This window comes from Brachypodium distachyon, chromosome 2, assembly GCF_000005505.3.
Source record: "Brachypodium distachyon strain Bd21 chromosome 2, Brachypodium_distachyon_v3.0, whole genome shotgun sequence".
Classification (NCBI taxonomy): domain Eukaryota; kingdom Viridiplantae; phylum Streptophyta; class Magnoliopsida; order Poales; family Poaceae; genus Brachypodium; species Brachypodium distachyon.
In genome coordinates this window covers 16,830,129-16,840,399 of record NC_016132.3, presented here as the reverse complement: position 1 = coordinate 16,840,399, position 10,271 = coordinate 16,830,129, and the positions used below count along the sequence as shown (strand labels likewise).

The window sequence follows — 10,271 nt, the reverse complement described above, 5'->3', positions numbered from 1 at the left end:
GTTACGGTTAGCAAATTAGGTTGCTGAAATTAAAGAGCATGATTTATACAAGTGTTAGCTTGCTGATTTGAATTAAAGAGCATGAATTGAATTTGATAATTTGATAATTGAATTATAGGGTTAAAGGTTTACTGTTAGGTTGCTTCTGCCCCTGTTTTACAAGTGTGTGGATTTGATAATGCCATGGGTCTGATTGTTACTCTCTTTACAAATTAGGTTTACTGACATATATTAGACACTGTTTGCTAGTTGTGCTGTTTATATAGACATAAATTTATCAGCTCGGTTTGGTTGTTATTTCTCGGTAGCTAGGAGCATGTTAAACAGATCGTATGCTACATACATGCTATATATGATTTATATACGTGCTTCATTTATGTGAATTGTGGGCCCGACCATCGTGTCGGGTCATTGGAGAAGGGGCCGGCCATCGTGCCGAGGGGGTACATATGCGGGTGGGTTTTTTATGCAGGTTTCGACCTCCTAGTAGAGAAAATTTGCTAAACAATGGGACACCGACCTAAATGGGTCGTGTATAACACTCAAAGGGAGTTCGCCCATCTCATAAACAATGAGGTCATCAAGCCTAGTGGGGACTTCTTTGAACGCGTGGAACAAGTCGTGTCTAGGGTTCACCCACGACAATAGATTCATTTGTATTCTTTATATGCTTTCATGAAATTTTGACACTTTGTAATTATGCTTCTATGGAATTTTGACACTTTGTAATCAATGTCGTGAAGTGAGATACAATTTATTCTTTATATGCTTTATATGATGCGGCTTATATACAATTGTATGCTTTCAATGATGTGATGTGATGTGATGCGGCTTTATATGTATTTTTCTGTTATGAGATACATTTTTCCTGTGATGAGATACATTCTGTATATAATTTGCTGTGCTGTATATAATTTGTTGTGTATTTCCTGTGTATTTACTGTGGTTTTAACTATTTTTCCTGTGTGGTCAGACGACCGACACTGATGGGGCGACGCGACTGTGACCGTTACTAATGATGGGTATCATCAGTAACACGAAGTTAGTAACGGGTGCCCCGACCGTTACTAATATGGTTTTTCAACCATTACTGATAACCGTTTCTGTAGTAGTGCCACAGTGTTTAATGGTTGCTGCACTGCTTCGTAAACAATACTGTACAACTTATCTATTTTGTGTTCATGGTTGGTGATCTTAATCACACAAATATAAAGCATCCGATTAGTGGTGGGCACAATCTGATGGAATCGACGTCGTCGTAGGCAGCAGCTCGAACAGGTTGTGGACGAAGTTGTTGCAGCAGGTCGTGGTGCAGCAGCTCTGAAGGATCAGGCACGCCGGTAGGCGCTGTCTTCAAGGAGATTCACGCCCTCGCCGTGGTGCACGAGTTCAACAGTGGCTCTCCTCCAAGATACAATGATCTCCTATCTCCTATTGTGCACTCAAAAGGAGATGAACCAGGCAGGGTTTTCGTGGACGTAGCTCTCTCTAAGCCAAGCTCAGATGGACGTGGAAGAACTCCAAAATTGATGCAAAACACCTGCTGCACGTGGCCTTTTATAGACTCCTTCTCAACCAAAAAATCTTATCTCTTGGCCAGCAAGTTTCAAAACTAACAAGCTTAATTCGTTGGCCAGAATATCAGGAGAGATTGAGTCCATATCGTGTACGTGCAGCTGAAACCAAATCAGTTTTAAACAACCAAATCAAAACTGAACACACGCGATACTTATCTGTTCAGAGGCGTCCCATCTGAACGAATGCAAAAGATAACTCTTGAGCTCGTCGACAAGTCGAACGGTAAACCACAAGGATATATCTCAACGGACAAAGAACGAAAATAAACAGCAAAATAGTTTCCTTTGTAACTTTCTTCAGAAACTGAAAACTGAAACTCTGAACTTCTGAATTTACTAAAAACTGAACTTCAGTTCCAACACAATCTATAACTGATTCTTGTTCAACTCTGTTAGTTCGGGCAAACTCTTGGTACCCTGCATCGAATTTGATATAATTTTTCTTTGAAGAAGATTAGCGTGATGTTGGGCTATCTGTGTGGATTGCCGTGTTACTGTTCCATATGAAGTAATTTGTACTAACAAATGGTTTGTGTGTGGCAGCTGAGCCATTTGTTGTGCTACAATGATACAATATGCCCTTATCAGCTACAGCTTATTTTGGATTGAGTCAGTGATATCTTGATATACTATGAATCAGTATGTACCTATAGGTCTGTCTTGACTTAACATTCCATGCCATAGGTGCAGCACCAGCCGGTACGCCTCCTCTGCGGCAGTGATGGAGTAAGGATCTTCCAAAGCCTAGGGCTAAGCACAAGCTAGGTTGAATATGAAGAGTAGAAAACATATATACAAACAAAAAACCTAGGGCTGGACCTTTATAAATTCACAAATTGGACAAATTAGTATCAAACTAGGAAAAATGCCCGTGCATTGCAGCGGGAGGAAAAAGATCTACGTCATGGAGACTACGCAGTAAATTTGCGTTAGTACAATTAAAGGTGTGTCACCGAAACCAGCCGGCTTCACCGCGGGCCTCCTATGCCCGCCAATTCAGCTGGGCCACTTGATACATGTCGTCTCCACCTCACCCCAGTCCACAAAGGTCTTCTAAACCGTCATAGTTAGTACTGACAGATGATTTAAGCTTCATTCTTCTCGTCCCAGAATTTCAGTGTATGGAAATGGCCTAACTGAAGCAGCATATCACTCTTGAAATTTGTGCAATGCAATTTTGTTATTGACATGACCATCTGAAACCATCGGCTTGATGCATATGCAAACCAAATTAATCAGATGCATTTCCACAATCAGGCTTAGAATCCAAGAGTGAATCTGCATTCCCAAAGATGCTTCTCAAAACAGTAGCATACCAAAATGTAGCTTTCTTTTTGCTATTTGCTGTTTCTTGTTGTTGCTCTCGTCTGATGTTTTGTGTATCTTGAGCATTACTACTCTTGACAAGCTTGTCCTTGTCAAAAACCTTGTAAATTCCAACTCTTATTTATGAAATCGGTGCTGCCCTTTCGTCAAAAGGAAAAAAGCAGTACTGTAGCTTCATTCATGCAACCAAATCATGCACCCGAAGCTTAATTTGGCAAATGCTCAAGTACTGCATCTGAAAAATGCTAAATTAAGACCAGAACAGTACTATCCCTAGTAATCCTAGTTAGTTGCACGGAACCTGAAGAAAACTAGACACACACTTAGACACAGCTAATAATCACGTGATGTTCCAGCAGGCCTTGACAACCCTGAAAGAATGTCTTTAATAGTGTCACTAATGCCAAGAAGAAGAAGTGTTTTGGCGGCCAACAGAGATCCACTTGCACATGTTGAGAGAAGACGGATCAAACCCTGAAAGGATGGCCAATCCAAACTTAACAAGATTTGAAAAAGGACCAAAGTAAACAACAGGGAAGAATAACAAAACATATTCGTGTATACCGTATATGTCGATGTACTCAGCGATGTCTGGCCAGCTGAGTTGCTGATGGATACCAAGCTAGCAGCTTGTGCAACCAACCCATGATTGCACAACTCATCCAACTTTTCTGGATAGTAAGCAAAAGCCTCTGCAATGCATGTTAAACAAACAGAAGCATGCTCTAGAACCTGGAATGTGCATAAACAAAAGTTGAAACAAATGTATGCCCTGGTAGGATTGCAATTGTTTCACAATAAAAAAAATCATAGGTAGGAGGCTTGGACTTCAAAGGCACCTTAGAGTCATGGTGGTGTAGGAGATTAGTGAGCAACGCTACAGCTTCCATGACAAACTCAGATGCATCAGATGGCAGCTTCCTGCAAATATTAGCAGCAGTAGACAATGCTACTCTCTAGAAGCATGTCTACCAAGGAGACAAATATTAGCAGCAGTAGCCGATGGGAGGACGTTGACGAGGTTGGAGAGGGCGCGGGCAGCAAGCAGCATGACATCAGGTCTGGCGCCGCGAGCAGCCTCCTCACAGCCGAGCAGTCCGAGACAAAGAGGGGCACAAAGGCGTCGACCGGGAAGGCGGCAAGCGAGTCCTCGGTGCCGATGGAGAGCATCTCGCAGAGCTGCATGAGGGAGCTGAGCTGACGCGGGTCGTTGCCCTCGGCCTGCAGGCCGGCGAGGATCCTCTTGAGCTGGGCGGAGTTGGTGGAGGGGGATGCAGGGGCTGCTGCGGCGGAGCCCGACGTCCGATCCAAACACTGCTTTGGTTTGTCGCCGCCGGCCGAGGCGCCATCTCATCTTCTGCCCGGCCATGAATGCCCTCCAGCGAGGCCACGAACTTGTCCACGTCCTTGTCGGCTTCAACAGGGGAACTTCTTGTCCCGCAAGACCGCGAAGAAGCGGTGCCCCAGCACCGCGCTCGCGCCGGCCCGCTCGATGTGGAGATTGGGGAGGGATTCTCGCTGGAATTGGAGGAGGCGGCGGCCCGGGAGGGTAGGGATTGACGGACGAAGGAAGCCGGAGCTGCTGCAGGAAGCGAAGAAGATGCCGCCGCCAACGGCGATGCTGCCGGTGATAAGGTGCGGCTGCGGAGGAGCCTCTTTGGCTCTCTGCGATGGCCGGATCCTTTTTCCCATCGGTTTCGTCCGATTAGGAGAGGGGATCGAGAAGGCATACAGGCATGCTGTTGCGGTCGATGTGGAGATCGGGGAGGGGATCTAGAAGACATACCATGTTCGCATCCGTTTCCTCCGCACGAAAGCGCCCAGAGACGTACGAAGGCGCTCGACGAACGACGGAAACGTTAGTCCTTTTATTATTAGGTGTAGATTAACCAATAGTGATTTAGCTAAGCCTAGGGCTACAGCCCCAATTGCCCTACACCTATCTCCGCCCCTGCTCTGCGGTATCTCCACGATGTCCTTGCTCATGTCGTTGTCCGTGCCTCCTGCAAATTCAGTCCGGTTCTGTTCGGATGAGTAGATGATCATTGTGATCAGAAGGGATTGCTATGTGGGAGGTGCTTCGTTTACAGGATATGGATGTTGTGTGGATATGAATCTTTCATGATTCTTGAATTAGAAATATATAGATGGTATGGAGTACATGCCATGTTATTGCAGGGGTTGAGTCATTGATACTTTATATCTATATGGTTCAATAGATTTTGGTTTCTTTTACAAGCATGCATGTGGAGATCATATAACCTTGTGTATTTTCATATACATTTTAGTTTCTCTTGCAGCACCTGCATGCCGCTGCTGGTGACGTACGCCGTAATCATAGACAACATGGTCTGTCATGAAAATATAAATATAGGTGGCCAGCATCTGCAAGATGATATTGTGGAAACCTGTCCGAAAACTTGACAAACAATAGAGAGAAAAAGGAAAACATGTTGAGCTGGTCCTAATTCAGTTTCAGGGGATACTTGCTATATTTAGTGCCGATATCTTTTTAGTTTCTACCATCGGTATTTATAGGATATTATCTACAAGAATTTATGAATATTGGAAGATGTGCATAACCATGTGTGTTTCTTTAGAGGAAGTACTCTAATGATTTACTCTATGGAATATTTAGGTTATGATTCCCCCAATTTTTGAGTGTTTCTTCAATATTAAATCTGTATTTTCACATCTCCACGCCAACCATGCGCTTGTTGATTTAATGTCATGCATATTCACATCACAGAGAAAAAAGGCTATTTGTACGTCATCTCCCAATTGGACTGGGGCACGGGCCTCACTTCAGGATAGAAACAACACCAACTCCGTGGGTAACACCCACTACTTGGGTAACTACAACATCAGCTCACCAGTGCCTACTAACCAAGATTGTTTTCTAGGGTAAGAACGCTATTGTTGCTGACATGTAAAATTGTGGCATTGTATCTATGCAGATCTGAAAGGTATAAAAAGGCAGAGGGAGAGGGAGCGGTATGCATGAAATAGAGATGATATTTTGGGTAGACAGCGTCAAGGCCGTGAGAAGTTCAGTTCTTGCTTTGTGTCAATGCAATTCTGATAATTTATTGGAAAATTATTGTTCTAATCACATTATCTGAATACCTATAATAATTACAGCAACGGTCTTCTTGCAGAAATGCTTCTTGGTCAGGTTTGTTCCTTTTGTTTTTTCACATATTTTGCAAGATCTTAGATCCATCGTGTAACGAAATACTTCTATCGGTGGTGTCGCCACCTTCTCCTCAACATTGCACCGCCTCTCTTTTCATGGCTTAGTCAGTGGCTTACAACACTGGAGGGACATTCTATTTTTACATATATCTACTTCCACTTGTCAATTTAGGTTCCAAACAGTTTATATTTGTGAAAGCTTGAGGTGTGTTTTGTTATGTACATGCCATCATTAATTTACCACATAAAGGTAGATTTACATATTTGTTTTTGCACATATATATTTTTGTGCCAGAATCGTCACACACAGAGTTGCCAATTTCATAAGTTGGTGCCATTACTAAATGACAAAACATGTATTTTAAGATGGCACATCTATTTCGCGGAATTATCTGGATATTCCATTGGGAGCTTCAGGAATAAATTAAATTTCAGGAACTTGGTACTGCTAATCCTTCTTGGCATATGTGTCTGTCCACCATATAACTTGGTGTACCCCTTCTTGCTTGCATGCTCAGATTTTTTGTTTTTTTACAGTTGACCATTATATGAATTTACTTTCATTCTAGACCATGTAATCATGTATCCCAGTCAAATGGTATATTCATTTGTTGTTTAAAAGTAAAGAAACTCTGCTTTCATGGGCACCTTTTTCTTGGTTCTGTTCACTATTTTTTTTTAAGAAAGGATGAGGTCAATGGAGGAAACGTCTGCTTTCCTGTTTCTTTCAGTTACCACATCAGCTTCCTTTCTGATTATTTCTGCTCTTGATTTCTTTATTTACAGTAGAGGAGCATAGTCTAGCTACTAAAACAGATGCCTTGAACAGATTCTAGGCACGTCTGTGCCTGATCAAGAGCCGGGCACTGATGGGTAGTGAGATACGCTTTCATCTCTGTTTCGCGAGCACCTTTGCCGAGGCACATCTGGACGTTCAAGTGTAATACGTGTATTCACGATGGTTTTGCGGTCAAAAAGAGTCTGCAATTTCTGGCAAAAAAGAGTCTGCAATGCCTGACACCATCTTCTGACTTCAGTATTGTTTTCATGGGCATACGCTATAGGACTTGTTGCGCATAATCCGAAAGAGGGCAATGAATGTCGACACGTCACCTGTCAATTAGTTTAGCTGCATTGTTCTATGGTTTGTTAAACACACAACAGTCTCTACAGAACCACGTTAATTTCACCATAGTTATTTTTGGTGTCATGTATGGTCTTGATGTTATGATCCGTTCTTTGTACCATGGTATTACTCAATTTCATTTGATGGTTCTTGTGGCCAGACACTACAAGATCAAAGCATTGTTTTCATGGGCAATTTATCTGTTTATGACTTCTGTCGTCATGTACTTATTTTAATATATTTGTGTGCTCCTGTACTTTATCTTTGTATCATGGTATTACTCAATTTCATTTGACGGTTCTTATGGCCAGACGCTACAAGATCAAAGCATTGTTTTCATGAGCAATTTATCTGTTTATGGCTTCTGTCGTCGTGTACTTATTTTAATATATTTGTGTGCTCCTGTATTTTATCTGGTACAATGTGTCTGGATCACCGTACTTCTCCTTCCTCACATTAAGAAAGTTCTAAACAAGGTCCTTCAAGAAGAAAGGAAGCACATACTTAAGACCATTACGATTCCTGTTAGTGATGTTGCACTTGTTGCTAATGTTAGCTGTCCTCCGTCTCTGAGCGGTCTACCTATTGCTGCATCATAACCGGCTGACTCCTCTATTGGTTGCTGCTGGTTCATACCAGCACTCCAATCCGGTTTGATTTAGAGATAAATCCAAATGCACGCTCGACCATGACAATTATTTAAAGTGGCTCGTTGAGTAAAACGGTAATAAAGAAACCTGAAACACATATCTTACACGGAGTACTCTTTAAGGGCATCTCCACCGGGGCATCTAGGTCGGTCCGTTTCGGTCCGGAAGCACGAAACTTCGGCCCAGCGGGGCGACCCATTTCCGCCCATTTTCGGCCGGACGGTCAGTTTCGATCCTCCGTCGAGACGCATTGGCAACCCAAATCTGGTCTGGCTTTGCGTTGCGCGTGGACGGTGAAAACGAGTGTGGGGCGTCCGCGCCAGATATACCCTGGCCCGCCTGTCTGTGAGCGGGAACACATTTCATTTCCCCCCATTCCTTCTTCCCCTGCCCTTCTCGCGCGAGCTGGCCATGGCGGTCGAAATTATTGGCGCCACTCCTCCTGCCGATGCCACTCTTCCCGCCACCGGCCCCCTACCCTCCCCTGCCACCGACGGTCAAGCTCCAGCTCCCAGCCCCGTCCCCGCTCAAGAGAAGATCAAGAAGTCGAAGAAGGAGATGACCCCGGAGGGGAGGGCCATCGAGTCCAAGAAGAGGGGGCAGCGGCAGGTGCGTAGCAGAGCCCGTAAGGCAGAGGCCGTTGCCGCCCTTGCGAAAGAAAAGGAGGCCATGGAGCGGCAGCTGGAGGAAACAACCACCCATGCGAAAGAAAGGGAGGCTGCCTTGCGGTCCATTCTCCTCCTTGACAACTTAGCGGCTCAGGGCACGCCAGCGGTGGTGGCGGTGGCGTTGGCGGTGGCTGCAAGCACGGAGTCGAGCGTTGTGAGCCGCCCCCCTTGATCCGGTCCGACGACGCCTGCTGCCCACCGGTGGGTACCTCTTTGCGGTCTGACTCGTCGGAGACCGCAAACTGGGCGCCGTCTACACCCCACGTGATGACGCCAGTTTTGCCGAGTAAGGCGCCGCACCTTTTCCTTGCCTTCTCAATTCCGCCAGGCCGCATCCTATTCGATGAAATGCGAGCCACGGCCACAGCTGATCTAAGAAACCCGGAGTACTTCATGGATCTAGACCAGATCATGGAGGACATGATTGGCAAAGACGAAGGCCATGACATGATTGGCAAAAACTAAGGCCAAGGAGAGGAGGACATGTAAGAGCCATCGAGGAGGCCAATGTGGTGGCAAGGATCAAGGAAGCCGAGGCCGCTATGCTCGCCGAGGCGACCAGGATCATGACGGCCGACTTGAGCCTCCATGACCTAGAGAGGCGATCTTGGTTCGAGGCCAGGAGGAAGATGATACAAGATCGAGATGCGCCCGCGCAGGACCGAGATGCGGCCTCGCCATCTAGTTGATGGCCCTCATTTCGTGCAAAAGCCGGGTTTCTTTGTTGTAATGAACTATGCTTGTCCGTCGGGTGAGGCCGAAACATTTAGATGTTCATTTGCTTGTTAATTTGCTTGCTAATTTGGCCATCGATCGGCCGCAATTGTTGCCGGCGGCCAAATAATAGGGGTTCGGCCGCGTACAGGGAAAGCATTTGAATTCGAGCGCCAAATATGAGTTGTCTGAAATGGGTTGCAACGCTGGGGAGGTGGGCGACCCAAACGAACCAAGGCCGGACACATAAGCGAATTGCGTCTGGCCCGCGACCCAAACGGATCAAATCATACAGAAAAAACGATCCGTTTGGGTCAACCCGCGGGAGTTGCCCTAATACGTGCGTGCACGTTGCTAGCCAACAAATGAATTCCCCAATCATTCGATGCGGGAGGTTGCCAAATGTGGCAGATCTTTATTTTTTTCTTTTTTCTTTTTCTTTTTTAAGAGGAACTTTGGCAGATCTGATCGGTGTTGGTTTCAGTGAGATGGCAAAAAGGACGGTCCAGTGCGGACAAGGATGGCCCAGGAGGCATGCGCATGCACTCCCCAGCTTCTAGTCAACTGAAGATTGGGCCAAATTTCGTGATGACCAACTTCAAACCTTACCTTGCTGGAGCAAACATTTCGCAAGTCGAGACGACTTTCGATGCATGCAAAACAATTGCAAAAAACATACAGGATGGTTGAAGCTCGTTTCGTTAACCAGGCAACTAATATCCAAGAGTATAGCAGCACATTGCACATGCACGTGAAGGCACACGTTATTTCTAACCGTAAGCTAGCTTGAATGGCGAGAAAATAAAACCCACCGCCAGGTATATCTCTTGTCATGATCTAACAATTCAGTCTACCAGAATCAGGGATGTGTAGAGTTTAAGCAGATCAATCTCAGGTGTTCCGCTTAAGAAAGTTGAGTTCCCCTGCATGTGGAGGATGGCTCGGTGTGCAATAGAGGTTCAGCTTCAGCTTCAGAAAGATACCTGGCATACCAATATGCACAGCTCCTCAAATT

General features: G+C 45.1%; 1 long non-coding RNA gene across 1 annotated transcript; it reads right to left on the bottom strand.

Moving 5' to 3' along the window:
• Positions 1 to 2,941: 2,941 nt before the first annotated feature.
• LOC104582608 lies at positions 2,942 to 4,654 on the bottom strand. The gene is made up of 3 exons (XR_730418.1): positions 3,743 to 4,654; positions 3,468 to 3,635; positions 2,942 to 3,377 (listed from the first exon to the last, which is right to left on the bottom strand). It is a non-coding gene; the product is annotated as an uncharacterized LOC104582608 (long non-coding RNA).
• Between the last annotated feature and the right edge of the window lie 5,617 nt (positions 4,655 to 10,271).